At 40.8% G+C, this 14,703-nt stretch overlaps 1 pseudogene; it reads right to left on the reverse strand.

Annotated features, from left to right (window-relative positions):
• Window positions 1–2,907: 2,907 nt before the first annotated feature.
• On the reverse strand, window positions 2,908–3,715 carry LOC103750298 (annotated as a pseudogene).
• Window positions 3,716–14,703: the final 10,988 nt, after the last annotated feature.

The raw sequence follows: 14,703 nt of genomic DNA on the forward strand, positions 1-14,703 counted from the left end.
ACATACCTGGGTTGAGGGCCTGAGTTGCATAAGAAGACAGGCTGAGCAAGGGTCAGGGGAGCAAGCCAGTAAGCAGTGTTCCTTCATGCCCTGTGCTCTAGCTCCTGCCTCCAGGTTCCTGCTCTGAGTTCCTTGGGCTCCCTGATGAACTGTGACCCCTGAGATGTAAGATAAAACAAACCCTTTCCTCCTCAAGTTGGCATTGGTTAGAGTATTTTGTCACAGCAATGGAGAAACAAACTAAGACAACCTCTTCCCTGACTATACTGAATGGTATACATGGTAAAATTTTAGATGATATTTCCCATTTTCTAAAGATGAATATCTTGTCAGTGTTCCACTGGAAACTGTTATTATGGACTAGGCCATTTAATACCACTCCACTGTAAGTCTTGAGTGAAATCCTGTTGAACTCACTTTTCTATGCCTGCTGGTGATGTCCAGAGAACTAGAAAAGGAGGAAATCTAGATGGGACCATGAAAAGACTTGAGTGTATAGGGGCAGAAGAAATCCTCTTACCTCAGGTGGTCCTGTCTAGGACTCCTGCAAGGCAGGTGAGAGCATTTTCTTGAAACAAACTTCCTGCACTATTCAGAAATTGCATCTGGTGCCATATTTGGTGAGCAAACCTCCTAGAAGCATGAAGTAATGAGTAGTTAATGGATTGATATGTTTTGATCCTAGCCAAGTATCTTCTCCCAGAGATTCACCTAATGGACAGGCAGCATTAAAGTGGACACAGAGGAAGTAGTCATTGAACAGCTAGACCTTTAGGAGGCTGGAACAGTGTCTTACTTTAAACCACTAATGCATATGCCACAGAAGTTCACTTTGAATCCAGTAGCAAATAGAACACTTCTGCCACCACGGCCTTAGCTACATAGTCCTTGGACATCTAAGGAAGGCTACGTTCATTTCTGTATATCAGATGTTCCAGACAAAGCTGTTGATACTAAGTCAGTACAGCATCTCTGATAACTACTAGAATATATTTCTATAATCTTATATTAGTGAACATTGTTCATGGAGTAAAATTGAAAATGAAAGAAAGGAGGAAAGAAGGGAAGGAGGGAGGGAGAGGAGGGACAAAAGAAGGAACAAAGAAATGGAGGAAGCAATGAATGAACAAAGGAATGAAAGAGAGAAAGAGAAGAAAAATGGAAGGGAGGGAGGGAGAAACCAAGGAATGAAGGAGAGAGAAGAAAAAAGGGAGGGAGGGAAGAACAAAAGAAAGAGAGAAGAAAACCAGATTTCTCTTCTGAAGTCTACATGCTCCCAGGGAAATGATTCTTGGGGTGTCCACAGGAACATCCTGAAAAGTATGTTACTAAGGTCTTTAGTTCCAAGATGCTGTGTTTTCCAAGAACAGGAAGTGGCTGTTAGCTCATGGGGTCACTCCTCAGGTCTTACCTTTCCAGCTGACTAATAGCTTAAAATTATAATAGAAGACTATCATGCAAAAAACACCACCATGAGCAGCAAAGGACATGTGTCAATCCTCCCATCAGCACTTGAACAGGCTACCAGTGCAGAGCTTAGTTTTATTTATATGCTTTGGAATCTCAATTTGTAGTCATTTTGAGTGAGAGGTTCCAAGTATCTGCTATTTCTGTCTCCCTAGCTTACACATTACCCTAACAGTGACCTCAGCCCAGATCTTTGAACCTCCTAGTCTAGGACTAGAAGACTTGGGGACTTGAGACTTGGAGACTCTTATCCATCAGTTGGAGACATCACAGGTGTAACACCATTTGTCTCAAGAGCACATCAGAAGCTGTGTTCATCCTTCCCTCTTCTACTCATTAGGCGTTAGACGTAAGGAGCAGTTTTTCTCATCAGCCTCCACCCAGTGTGGAATCACTTTGGCCTTAACTGCGAGCAGTGAGCCTGGGGGAAAGGTTTTTTGTTTTTTGTTTTTTTTTATTCCCAATTATACCTTTAGTTCCATGGTCGTCATTTTTGCCTGTTTATCTGACTTGATACTGACTTGATACCAGGTAGACACATGGCTGTGATCCCTCACACCATTTTTCAAACCTCATCCATTAATAAACTTGCCTTATAAAGCACAGCCACGATTTCAGTTATCATGGTTCTGCTTATCGATATTTTGTGTGATTGGAACATGTAGGAGCAGAATTGTAGTTTGCTAGAAATACTACAGCAAAGTACTATAACACAGTGACTAGCCTAAACAATCAAAACTAATTTCTTTCATGGTCCTGTAGGGTAGAAGTTCAAGATCAGGATATCAACAGGTTTAGTTTCCTTTTTCTTTTTTCTTTTTTTTTTTTTTCAGATAAATGAAATTATTGTACTTAATGTTATGTTCTTAAAATCCAAAAATCATCAAATTCCTAATGTAGTACCAAACAAGCAATGCCAGTTCAAATTATAAAAAGTGTATGCCATTAGCAGCTCTAAACAAAAATGCAGATAAAATGCCCTACCTTTGGTTCGGCTCATTTAGGTCAGGTGATCATGGAAACAAATGAATATTGAAATTATTTTATAATTATGCACATTTAATTATAAAGTGCATTAAGGAAAGCATAATAGACAGCAGAGTACTTTCCTATCATAAAATTATTTACACCCATTTATTCAGCTAGAAACACTAGCTTGAGAGGTACTGGCACATTCCATTTGAAATAAATTCTCTACAGCAAACTGTCATCTATTTAGAACATGTTGAAACTACTATCTCATCATTTTTATTTTTTCAGTCTCAATTACTAACAGTTCAAGGTATTGTGGGAGAATCCTGGTGTCCTGGACAGCTCAAAGAAAGCATTAAAACTAAGCAGTGAGTTTGTATTCCGAAAATAGTCGAATCCACACAAATGCTTTCCCGAAGACTGTGGAGCCAATTTCTCCTACTGGCACTGTGACATTTGAAGAACATGTTATGATAGTTTCACCCCAATTGTGCTTGGCTCCTTCTTCATTAGCTGCTGCACCTCCTCTTCTATTTTCTTTCTTTGTTGTTCCGCTGCTCTCTTTTCTCGGCTATTTTCTGCTGCCTCAGAACTTCTTGATAGGTAACATCATTTTCTTGCATTGGTATTCTCCTGCCAGGTATCTACGCCACCTAATTCTAAAGGTTGATGAATAAAAGGCACACCTTTGGTAGCTGCTAATCTACTGGAGAAACCATTGTCACCATCTGGAATACCAAAACTTAGTGTTTCTCTCTTCTTAATGACAATTTTCTGGGTTTTCCTAATGGTTGGCATCATGTCCTTAAAATAGTCGGGTTCCGGGTGCTCTAAAGAATTCTGTTGTGTTGCTACATTCCCATTCCGTCCTTCGATCTTTACACTTGTGAGAGCATCTGTCTGCTTCGGAACTGAAGAATAATCAACTGTAGTGGGCAAACGTATTTGGTCTGCTCTTAATTTCCTTCCTCTGCCAGGTCTGCATAAGGAATGAGAATACCATTGCTAGGTAGGTACAAACCTTAAATAAATAACCCAAACTGAATGATGGCCATTATGAGAATGAAAACATGCCCCTCCCCCTCGCCGCCCAGCAGATAGAGGCTCAGTGTAGTCTTGGGCCACGTGCACACCAGGTGCACATGCGCACTGCTCAGGTTTGGTTTCTTTTGAGGCCTCTTGTCTTACTGTATAGATGATCACTTTCTCCCTGTCTTCACTTTGTCCTCCATCAGTACTTGTCTGTCTTGATGTCATCTTTCAGGACATCAGTCATGCTGACTTAGACAGACCCTAATGAGCTTATTTTAACTCGGTTACCTTGCTTGTTTGTTTAAACAATGTCTCCCTATAGCTCCAGCTGGTCTGGAACTCACTATGTAGACTGTAGCCTCTGCCCTCTGCCCTCTGCCTTTGCCCTCCGGCCCCTGCCCCCTGCCAGGATTAAAGTCATGTGCCACCATGCCCTGCCAGTTACCTCTGTTAAAACCCCTCTGTGGGGTTGAGGAGATGGCTCAGTGGATAAAACACTTGTCAAACAAGGGTAAACGCCCAAGTTTGTATTCCCAGAACCCACATAAGTCTGGACACAGTATGGTGAGTCCCTACTTTCAAAGCTCCACCACAAGATGAGAGGTAGAGTCAGGAGAATTCCTGGAAGCTCATTGGTCAGTTAGCCTGGTGCACATAGTGGCAAACAACAGGAGACCCTGTCTCAAAGAAGATAGAAGGCAGGGACCAACTCCTGAGGTGATCCTCTGACCTCCATGTTCACTCTGTGGCACACAATCATTTTAACACACATAAACATGGAGAGAGAGAGAGAGAGAGAGAGAGAGAGAGAGAGAGAGAGAGAGAGAGACTTAAAGAGAGAGACTTAAAGCAAAACCAAAAGATTCCCTTTCTTCAAATAGCCCCTTTCAAGAAGACATCATATGAACTTGGGGTGGGTGGAATCACAATTCAGTCTACATTAGGGCTTGAGGGAAGGACTGAATTGATGTGGATGTATCTGTTATTTTTCTGTTGCTGTAATAAAACACCAAGGCCAAGGCAGTTTATGGAGAAAAGAGTTTCTTTTCACTTTGGTTCTAGAGGGTAACAGTCCATTACTGCAGAGAAGCAGGAAGCTGAGACTTGCATGAAGCAAACAGACTAACTGGAAGTGGGGCAAGGCCATAAAATCTCAAAGCCCACCCCCACTGACACACTTCCTCCAGCAAGGCTGACCTCCTAAACTTCCCAAAACACCATCACTGACTGGGGACAAAGTGTTCAAACATTTTAGCCTATGGGTTACATTTCTCAATCTAACTCCCACAATTATGACAGTGTCCCTGATGGTCAGGCTCCATCACAAAGCTCAGCTACCTTAGGCATGGACAGGACATAGCCCAGGCCAGGATGACTAGAAATGCTACACTTTTCCAACACTTGAAACTGTGTACCCTGACTAGGTTGTTACTGCTAACACAACACATAAGACCTGATGTGAGCAGCTTCTGAGTGTCTGGACATTTTCAAATTACACGTTCTCAAAACTGCCCAGAATCTTATCTCAGCATCTTTGAATCTAAGCTCAGGTTTCTATTTCTGAAGCAATCATTACATATTCTGGATTTAGTATCTTTGCCATGGACTGATCTTGTCTGAAACACTCTGCCTGCGTGCTAGGAAGAACATTTGCATTAGCAACTGCTGTTTCATTTCTCCAAAACACAGAGATGTCCAAGTTGCACAGCAGGTCATAGCTAGATACAAATCTGGCAGTTTGTGCGTGTACCCTCCCTCTTCTTTTCTCCCACAGGTACTTAGAAGACTCCACTCTTCATCCACAAAGGCCAAAACAAATATTCAAAGAAACTATTGGCCCAAGTACAAAGCAAAGCAAAGTTTCCTGTCCCACAACCAAGATAAAACTGAGGATATGGAGTGTGGGGGAGACGGGGATGAGGCAGAGTGTTGACTCAAAAGAGAAACAAGCAGACAGAAGGGAATCAGTCTCCTGACAGAAGAGATTCTTGCACCACAAGGAGCAGGGAATGTAGTAGAAGAGAAACTTTTCTCCAGTAAATCCCACCGGCCACTCACCATCTGTGAACAAGCCACTGTTTTAGAGGACATACGTATCCTCCCAAAGAAACAGCAAAAGGCTTAAATTCCTTGCACAGGGATGAAAGAGTAAAGAATAAACTTCACAGTTGGCTGTGACCAGTCAACTGGTCATTCTAGATGAGTAGGACTTTATTGAAGCCTTCACTGTAGTTACATTTAGATCCACTATGAAAAACTACTGTAAATATTTATCTCCAAATATAAAATGTCAAGCTCTTTCAGGCCCTGGGTTTTATTTTACTCCATTTACAATCTAACCATTTACCCTGTAACTGTTTCCTAAATGCAGTAGACAATGCAAGACTCCTATGTCAGAGATAAGACTCTTATTACTCAGCAGTATGACTATTTTAGTTCTTCTGGAACCTCAAGGCCCATATGGCTGGCTACCTCACAGAATGGAAGACTGTTCATAGAATAAATGTTTCCCCCATCAATCAAACTTCATATGTTAAAATATGGCAAATATCCAGTACCTCAGAATGTGACTGAATTTATAGAGGGGATCTTTAAAGGGATGATTAAATTAAAATAAGATCATTAAGGTGTTTTTAATGTCTGTATAAGAGGACTTTGAAACACAGATAATTATAAAGAGGACTGTACAAAACACAGAGAAGTGGAGGCTTTCAGGCTACCAGAGGCTTGCTCATGTGAGCCTGTGGCAGCAGTGGCATCAAGCATGGACCCACATCAGCTCAATTAAACAAGCACCCAAAGGGGAGGTGAGAAATAGGTGGCGGGTCAGCACTAGATTGAGAACCATTTGAGACTGATTGCTGCTGGATGAGGAAGAGTATGACTTACATACGACCACTGGATGGGCTGACTAGACTCCAATGGACACATTTCCACTGAAGGACATTTGGGTATAAACACCTGAACAAATAGGACTCAGCATGTATGGCAGAGTACATGGGGTTCATTGGGGGGATGGGGGGAGGCATGGATGGGGAAGGGGGTCTGGATTTGAGCGGGAAATGTTATATGAAATTTAAAAAACTCAATAAACAAAAACAAAACCACAGAGAAAAGAGCCATCCATCATCTCCAGAAAGTCTCAGATCCTACTAACCTCTAGCTCTTAGACTTCCATTTTCAAGGACATTTCTGTTGCTAATATTCCCAGTCTATGGTATCTTTCTGTACCTACCCTCACAAGCTAACATAGGCACTAAACTTTGGGAATTCACTACAATAATGGTAGCCTACTTTTTGTCCCCAAAGGAAACATTACCTTATCTCTGAAGGTTGCTCACTGCAAACACAACCTTGAAAAGTCACCCAGCTAGAGTGTGATCAGATCCTTGCATTCTTTACATGCCCAGTAATGCAGGTAGGAGTACATAGCTTTGTCTTCTAAAGTGCCCAGCATGCATCATGCAACATCCCATCTGAGAAATTTCAAAAACTACATTATTGATATAGAAATTTAGTCACAAAAAAAATTCTCATCAAACTTTGGAAATCCATTGCATTGTATATAATGTGTATATAGTATATATGTAGATGTCGTAAAGGACTAGAATAGATGAGTATGCCTTCAGTGGTATCAAAAGTCTTAGTTTTGGGGTACAGTGACCTGGAAATACTGGTGGCAATACCATAACACTGGGTATCTGAAGGATTACCAGAAAAATAACCAGACTCTGTCCATAATCCTTGTTTTCTATGCTTTAATACTAATGATAGCCCTCTGGGGAAAATTCTAGGAGGAATTCATGCCCAAAATGTGATGCCTTTGAAATGTGTCAGCTCGACTATGCAGATCTGCATTTCCTAGTGTTGCCTTCCTCACATGGAGGGCTGGTTTAAGGGACATGCAAACAATGCGACTCCACAGGGCCACTCTCAGAAGGTGCCTAGTACCTAGGGTTTAATGCTCAGGATCAAAATTCCTATTAACTTCATCTTCAAATTTGTGTTTTGTGAACAAAGTCCAGTGAGATATTGGAACACACTCAGAAAGCTTGAGCTTCGGCTTAAGCACAATCATGCCTTTCACCACCCCAACCTAGCTAAATTGAGCTTCCAGAGGTCTAGTCTCCTTCCACTCCTTTGTTACCCATTCCCTTGTGGGTTCCTGAGCACAGGGCAGGCAGGTTTAAGGGCAGGTGTATACACCCGGTGAGTTGATAAAACAAGGCTCAGGTGCCTATGAAGGTCTGCATCCACACCATAAGCATCCCATGAGTTTGGTATTAAACACAAAATAATTGATGCCATTCAAAGATCTGAGTCAGATTGTAGAAGAGAAGTTCTCCTGGTTTTTCAACAAAGGCCTCCACATGTTAATCCAGTAATGGCCCTGCGAAAGATGCAGCTGTCCTCCCAGTTTGGTTCCATGTCAAAGTGCCATGGGAGACATAGTTGTATGAGATTTGCAGTACTGACATAGAGCCACATTATTGTTTTCAAAAGGCAAAGGCAGAAACTTTTGCAGGCCTGGTACACTGTCGCTTACCTGCTGGCCTAGTCCTTTAGCCTTGGGCAGCAGCTGGGCTTGCAGAGGCTCCACCTTCCCCTGGATCTTCTATTAACTGTCCCAATTTAGAACTAGCTATGTGGAGCATCAGCTTCTTACACAGACACACACACACACACACACACACATACACACACACACACACATACACCATGGAGGGAGACAGCAAGTTTCAGGATTTACTTGTTGCCTCTAGTTTGTTCTTGTGCTCCTCTATCTACTTCATCTTCTTTCTAGGCTACCTTCTGGATTTCATGCTCCAGCATCATAGTGCTGTACTTATGTACAGTGCAATGCCTATGTCAACAAATCCCACGCCATCCATTTCCCTAATAAGTCTGCCTCTCTAATGGTACCTGGATTAATAAGTATTGTCAGGTTTTGTGTGTGTGTGTGTGTGTGTGTGTGTGTGTGTAGGGGGTAGATTGTGGCAAAGTACATCTTTCAATAATGTCACAGTATTTGTGTGTTGTGTGACACTACTCCTGGGGAGACATGATAATGAGCCAATGACGGACCAAACTAAGGATACCATCAAAGTCCAACTTGGTAAATAAACCAATAAGTTTTAGTGGGAGTATTTATGGGAATAGGGGTAAGGGATTACCTTCAGGAACAGAAATGACTCAAAGAGACTTGTAACACTAAAAGCCCAACCCAGCATGGGTGACAACAAAAGCAGGAAACCTAGAACCCACAGCACCACCTGCAGACAGCTCAACAGGCTGAAGAGTGTCCTTCCAGGTAGTTCAGTAGGAATAGGTTTGAGCCTCTTCCAGGAGCTTGGTTGGTCTCTGCCTCTTCCAGGCAACTCAGCTAGTCTACTTTTTTCAGGTATCTTTGGTGTTGTCTGACAGTGTCTCTCAGCAGTCTTTAGAGCTCATATATGCTTGAGAAGGGAGGAGTATAGTAAGCCTCATCAATTTCAGGGACTTCCTGAAGCTGTTCTATTTAGTTCCTTAGCCTAATGTTCTTCCTGCAGGATAGAATGCTTACCTCCCCTAGACCATCCAGCTGTCTACCTTCCTTCCTTTAGAATATCCTGTTGTTTACCCAGCTTCCCTCTAAGATGGAAGGTTTTATCTTGGAGGAGATTGCTACACAACAGTAAATCAGAGGAAAACATGTGGGAGTCAGTTCTCTCCTTCTAATTCTAGGAGTTCCAGGGATCCCACTCAGGTCACCACGCTCAGTGACAACTGCCTGCTGAACCATCTCACCATCCCTACGGTCAGTTTTTAATAAAATATTGTAGTGCATATATATAATAGGACTAGATTTGTAGAAAAATGGAAAATTAATGATGCAATGAAATATATTTGCATAATCCTTGGTAGTTTATGTCCATTGTCTTATTTGATCATCACCATAAACCCCTTGAAGTAAACTAAGGCTGCTGTTACAGTTTCACTTTACAGATAGAAAGGGTATGTACGAGACTCAACGTTTTGGCCTCTGTCACATAGTTTAAAAGTGGCAGGGTTGGAACTGTCTTCTGGTGTCTCTCAGTACACTTCCAGTGACCTAAATAGCTTCTCCCAAATAGTAGGACAGACTTTGAATCTCAGTTTTTTCAGTGAAATGAGGCACATTTTAATCAGGACAAAACATCTCTGGTTCTCAGTTGAGTAATTGATACTTTTGCTTCTGGATATTAAATCTGCAGACACTGCTCATTCAACTTGTCCTCTTCTCCAGTTCTGGTTTCTCACCCCAGAGGACAAAGCACTAAAGACTCCTCCTCAGCACTCAGCAGTCAGACTTCCAACCTCAGAAAATTAAAGGGACATTCCAAATAACAGCAAGTGTCTCCACAACTTGAGCTTCTCATTGGTAGTTTTCCATGCTCGTGGACACAAATGTTGTAGGTAACAGACCTGCTGTTTTCATTATAATTCATACATTTGATACTTTAAAGTGAGGTTTGGAAGTTGTCTCACAACTGTAAAAAAAAAAAAAACGAATCAATTACATTTAAAGCAAATCATGAAAATTCTGTAACAGATCTCAAAAGCAAGTGAGACTTGGCTTTTCTTTTTCTACTAACCACAAGAATGGGGATAAGATACTCTATTAGAGCCTTTTAGCTCTATCCATATAAAGTCATAAACATATTAGCACTGTGCAAAATCAAAGAAGTAAAAAGGAAACTTGCATCATTTATCAGCAATGATAAAAATCAGCCCAAATAAGGCTTTAGGCTACTGTAGTCTTTCCTTATAGAAGAAAGCAACCATTGAAGGTGGAGGGGAAATGACCAAAGTTGCATCCAATGCCTTTCTGCTCCTCTGAACAAGGCTTATAAACACAAATGTCACTGTGGTGTTCCCCAGAAGCACAAGACAGCATATTGGGGGTGGGGGGAGGTACCTTCTTTATAAAATTTTATTTAAAAAAATTTATTAATTTTGTGTATTTCATATAATACATCTTAATCATATTTAGACCCCCTCCCCATCTGTACCTCCCATAACCTACCCACCAGATTTCATGTATTCTGTCACATATGTTAAGGCCTATCTAGTTAAGTTTGTGTACCCAGATACCCTTCTGTATGAGTTCATCCTCTGGAACTTGTTCAGCCTATCCAGCATCAGTCCCTTGAAGAAGGTCAACTCTCCCTCAACCAGCAGTGATCAGCTGCCAATAGTTCCTTGGCTAATGTTGGAGCCTCCTGCCCATTTCCCTAGTTCTATACCAGGTTTTTATCTGATTGAGTGTGCATGGGTCTTGTGTTGGCTGACACCATTGCTGCAAGTTCACATGAGTCACAGAAGCCTGGAAAGCTCTGTTTCCTTATGATCTTGCACCACCCCAGGCTCTTACAAATCTTTTTGCTCCCTCTTCCACAATGGTCCCTTAGTCCTGGGTGGGTGAGGCTTAACATGAGTACTATCTAGACACAGTCTTCAGTCTCTTATTCTTTACACTCTGACCAGTTTTAGCCTTCTGTGTGCATCACCCTCTGTTGCAGAAAACATATTCTATCAAGAACCTCCCCTTCCTGTGGTCCATTCAGCCATATCAGATGTTCTCACAATTCCTGGGGTATGGAATCACCCAGGCCATAGCGTTGAAACCACCTACTATGCTCCTCTTAGTTATCCTAGTTCAGCTCCATATGCCAGCCTCCTTCAGGCCTCCCCTGTAAAGCAGAGGAAGGAGAAGACTGCTGGGAAAGGCCCCCATTTATTTAACAGGACAAATATTTTTGTAGCGTTCACTTCATGATAAGCATCGTGTTTGGCCTGAGTTAGGTACTGTGAAGGATAGGATTATGCTGTTAGAGATGCAGTAGTAGAGCCTAGCCTCACTCAAGACACCCAGATAAGGGTTTTAACAGGAAGTGATGATCTCAATGTTCAGAGTCTTAGATAATGCATGGACTCTTATCTGACTCATGCTGGCCCTAATGTAGTAGAATTTAACTTAGTAATGGAGTCACACTCCATTGGATTAAGCTGTGTGTGTTTGCTAGGGCTACCCCGGTTGTTCAAGCAGAAATTTATTTTTTCCAGTCCTGCAGACTGGAGATCCAAAATCAAGGCATCATCAGAGTTGTTGTCTCCTAAAGGGCTCCCTCCTTGCAAATGGACATCTTCTTTCTGAGCTTTACCTTGTCTCCCTTCTGTGCAAATGCGTATCTGTGTTCAAAGGTGCTTTTATAAGGAAACCAATCGTTGGACTGTGATCACTCTAATAACCTAATTTTAATTTAACTACCTCTTTTAAAACCTTGTCTCCAAATAGAGATGCATTCTAAGATAGTGAGGGATAAGAGTTCAATACGTGAACTTAGGGGTGGCATAAAATAGAGGGAGTAGCCCTGAATTTAGAAAAAGTCATTCATCAACATTAGGATATGACAAAGCAAGTGTGAAAGAAACCTGGGTTGGAAACCTGCCAGTCCATGTGACCTGTTCCCCATGACTAGCACAGAAGGAGAGAAAGGATATTCAGAATGGCCCAACTTCGCTGCTCCACAAACGGGAAAAATGCTCTATACCTACAGCTAGTAATTACCCAAGCTGCTGAAACTCCTACTTCCTTTCCCTAACTGTGGCCTTAGTTCATTATCTGATCCTTGTGAGTTAAATGTGAGTCCAACAAGAACATAATATAACAGATTTGGTATTTAAACTAATGAGCCAAAAAGAAATTAATGAGCCCAATTCTACTCCTCGACCTTTAAAGGATATCACTTGATTATGTGGACAGAAGCCAATTCTAGTAGTATCTCCTGAACTGTTGATACATTTCCTTTTGGAAAAAAAATACGGTATGCTTTGTCTAGCAAAAGTAAAGCTTAATGGTCAGAAATCTGTGTGTTGCTTCAATTGATTTTTAAATTGATTAATCATTTTAATTTCAGTGTTAATTATCTTCTCTTAAAATATTTTCCAGTTTATATTACATGACATATGTTTTACAATGAAGAAAAGTTTTAATTAATCAGCACATATTTCTAAAAGTTCCTTTTAGGGGAGAAAACAGTTTTTAGTTTTAGTTTATTTTTTAACTTACCCAGTTATTTTCACTTCACCTAATTAAATAAATGTGATCCTAAATAGGGTAAAATGAAATTTTAGAGAGTGAATCACTTATTGTCATTATGGGTATCTATAAAGGGAAAAATTTGGAGGCTGTAAGCAATGTAAACTTCTTTGTGCAATTCTCCCTCCCACGGGCACTTGCAAAGACACTTTTAGAAAGAGGGTGACATCCCAAGAAGCACTAACATCAACATGAGACAGGCCCTAAGACCATCTCACCAAGGCAGCTGACCTGGCGAAAATGAACAAATGCTTTGAATCAGTTCACACACAAAAAAACATGCAAATGGCCAATAAACACATGAAATTCACTTAACTAGCATCATCAAACATTGTGTAAACACAAAAGGCATAATGGCTTAGCATTTTATACCCACTGAAAGAACTTTTTAAAAAACACACAGATAAGCCATAAGTGTTAAGTAGAACTCCCAAATATTGATGGTATCAAATACATCCAATGACTTTGGAAAACTATTTTGCAATTTCTTATTAAGTTAAATATACACATACCTACCCTGTGACCCAGTGATTCCAATTGTTGACTCCTAAGAAACAAATTTTAAGAATTCATGAAAGAACTACACACAGGTCAAAGACAATTTTTTCTGTAATGTGTATTGTGGAAGGAAAGCTAGAGGCCCACAAAGTAGAGTAACACTCTCCCAGCAACCACCAGGTCATTAAAAACACATTCAAGTTTATGGGTAACCTAGCCACCTTATCAAAGGAAAACAATATAAAAAGCTCACAGCTCCAAGAGGGAAAGCATAGAACCTACTCCACAGAAAGGAGGAAAGCACATGCATCAATCATGTCACTGGCCCAGTGTTAACAACTTCTAAACACTGAAGGTGAAAGAACATTTGTTCACCAAAGGTCACTTTTCCCCATTCAGGGGGAAGGTTTCAGAGTACATGCTGGAAAGTTTGCCTCAGCTTGTGTGTTATGTTACCCCTGGGCCCATTTCGCCTATGAAACAAGGCTGGTGGCGGTGAGCAATTAGTCTGGCAGCTAATCAATGTCATTGTGCCGAAATCTTTCAGGAAAACATCCCAATTCAGAGAACTGATGCTTCAACTCCAGGACTGTTTCTCACAGAAAATGCCAAGCACTGAAGAAGCCCCCATTGGGAATGAGTATACACTTTCCCCCTCAGTCGGTGTTTACCAAGAGTTCAGAAGGTACTTAACCCTACAGTACTTCTTTGGGAGCCCTCATTAAAAGAAACCTGGTTTCCTTCCTACAAATGATTAAAATCTAATTGAGAAAATAAAAAACATAATTATGTCAGGGATGGAAAATATACACAAATACAACACTTGATAAAATGTTTTTACTTGCATGTCTCTGCTTCTTTTTATTTTATACACAACTCAAGTTACAATCTTCATTCCAACCTTGCTGAATTCTCAGAAAATAACTGAACCCACTCAGGTCAAGTATTTCCAAATGGTAATGTTTCTCTAAAACAATGTTTCTGCTTCTCACACTGCCTCCACACAGAATCAAGCTTAATTCATATCTAAGGGTCAGAGAAAACAGAAATACAGGCCTCACTCCACAAGTATTTGTACAACCAAACTGAACTCTTGCCATATTCAACATCACCATGTTGTTTGTGTGAAAGTTTGTAAATACCCCAGTTACACTGGCATCTAGAGAGAAGAGGCCAATGATGCTACTGAATGTGGTACCATGGCAGACTAGCCTCTTGCTTGTTATGACCTCTGGTTTTGACCCCTCCTTCTACCCAAGGAGAATTTTCCTGGATTATCACTATGCTTTGGTTTTCATTTTGGTTAACTCAAAGCAGTCTACTTTAGTGTAAGATCACCAAGTTGAGGAAGAGTCTATGATGAAGAAATTTGCCTAGTCAACGAATGGCCTATCGTTTAAGTTGTCGACTTGCTTCTGGGAAAGGAAGAATCCAGGAATAAAAAGATTAAGAATAAGAAAAGGTAAAATTAGCCTTATAGCCTAGCAAAGAACAAGAAAGAAACAAGCAAATGAATCAATAAAGGAATTTTTTTTTTTTTTTTTTTTTTTTTTTTCTTTTTGAGACAGGGCAGGAATTCTCATCTTTTTATTCCACCATTCTACTTTCAACAT

Source organism: Nannospalax galili, unplaced genomic scaffold (genome assembly GCF_000622305.1).
Source record: "Nannospalax galili isolate Female #2095 unplaced genomic scaffold, S.galili_v1.0 scaffold45, whole genome shotgun sequence".
Taxonomy (NCBI): Eukaryota; Metazoa; Chordata; class Mammalia; order Rodentia; family Spalacidae; genus Nannospalax; species Nannospalax galili.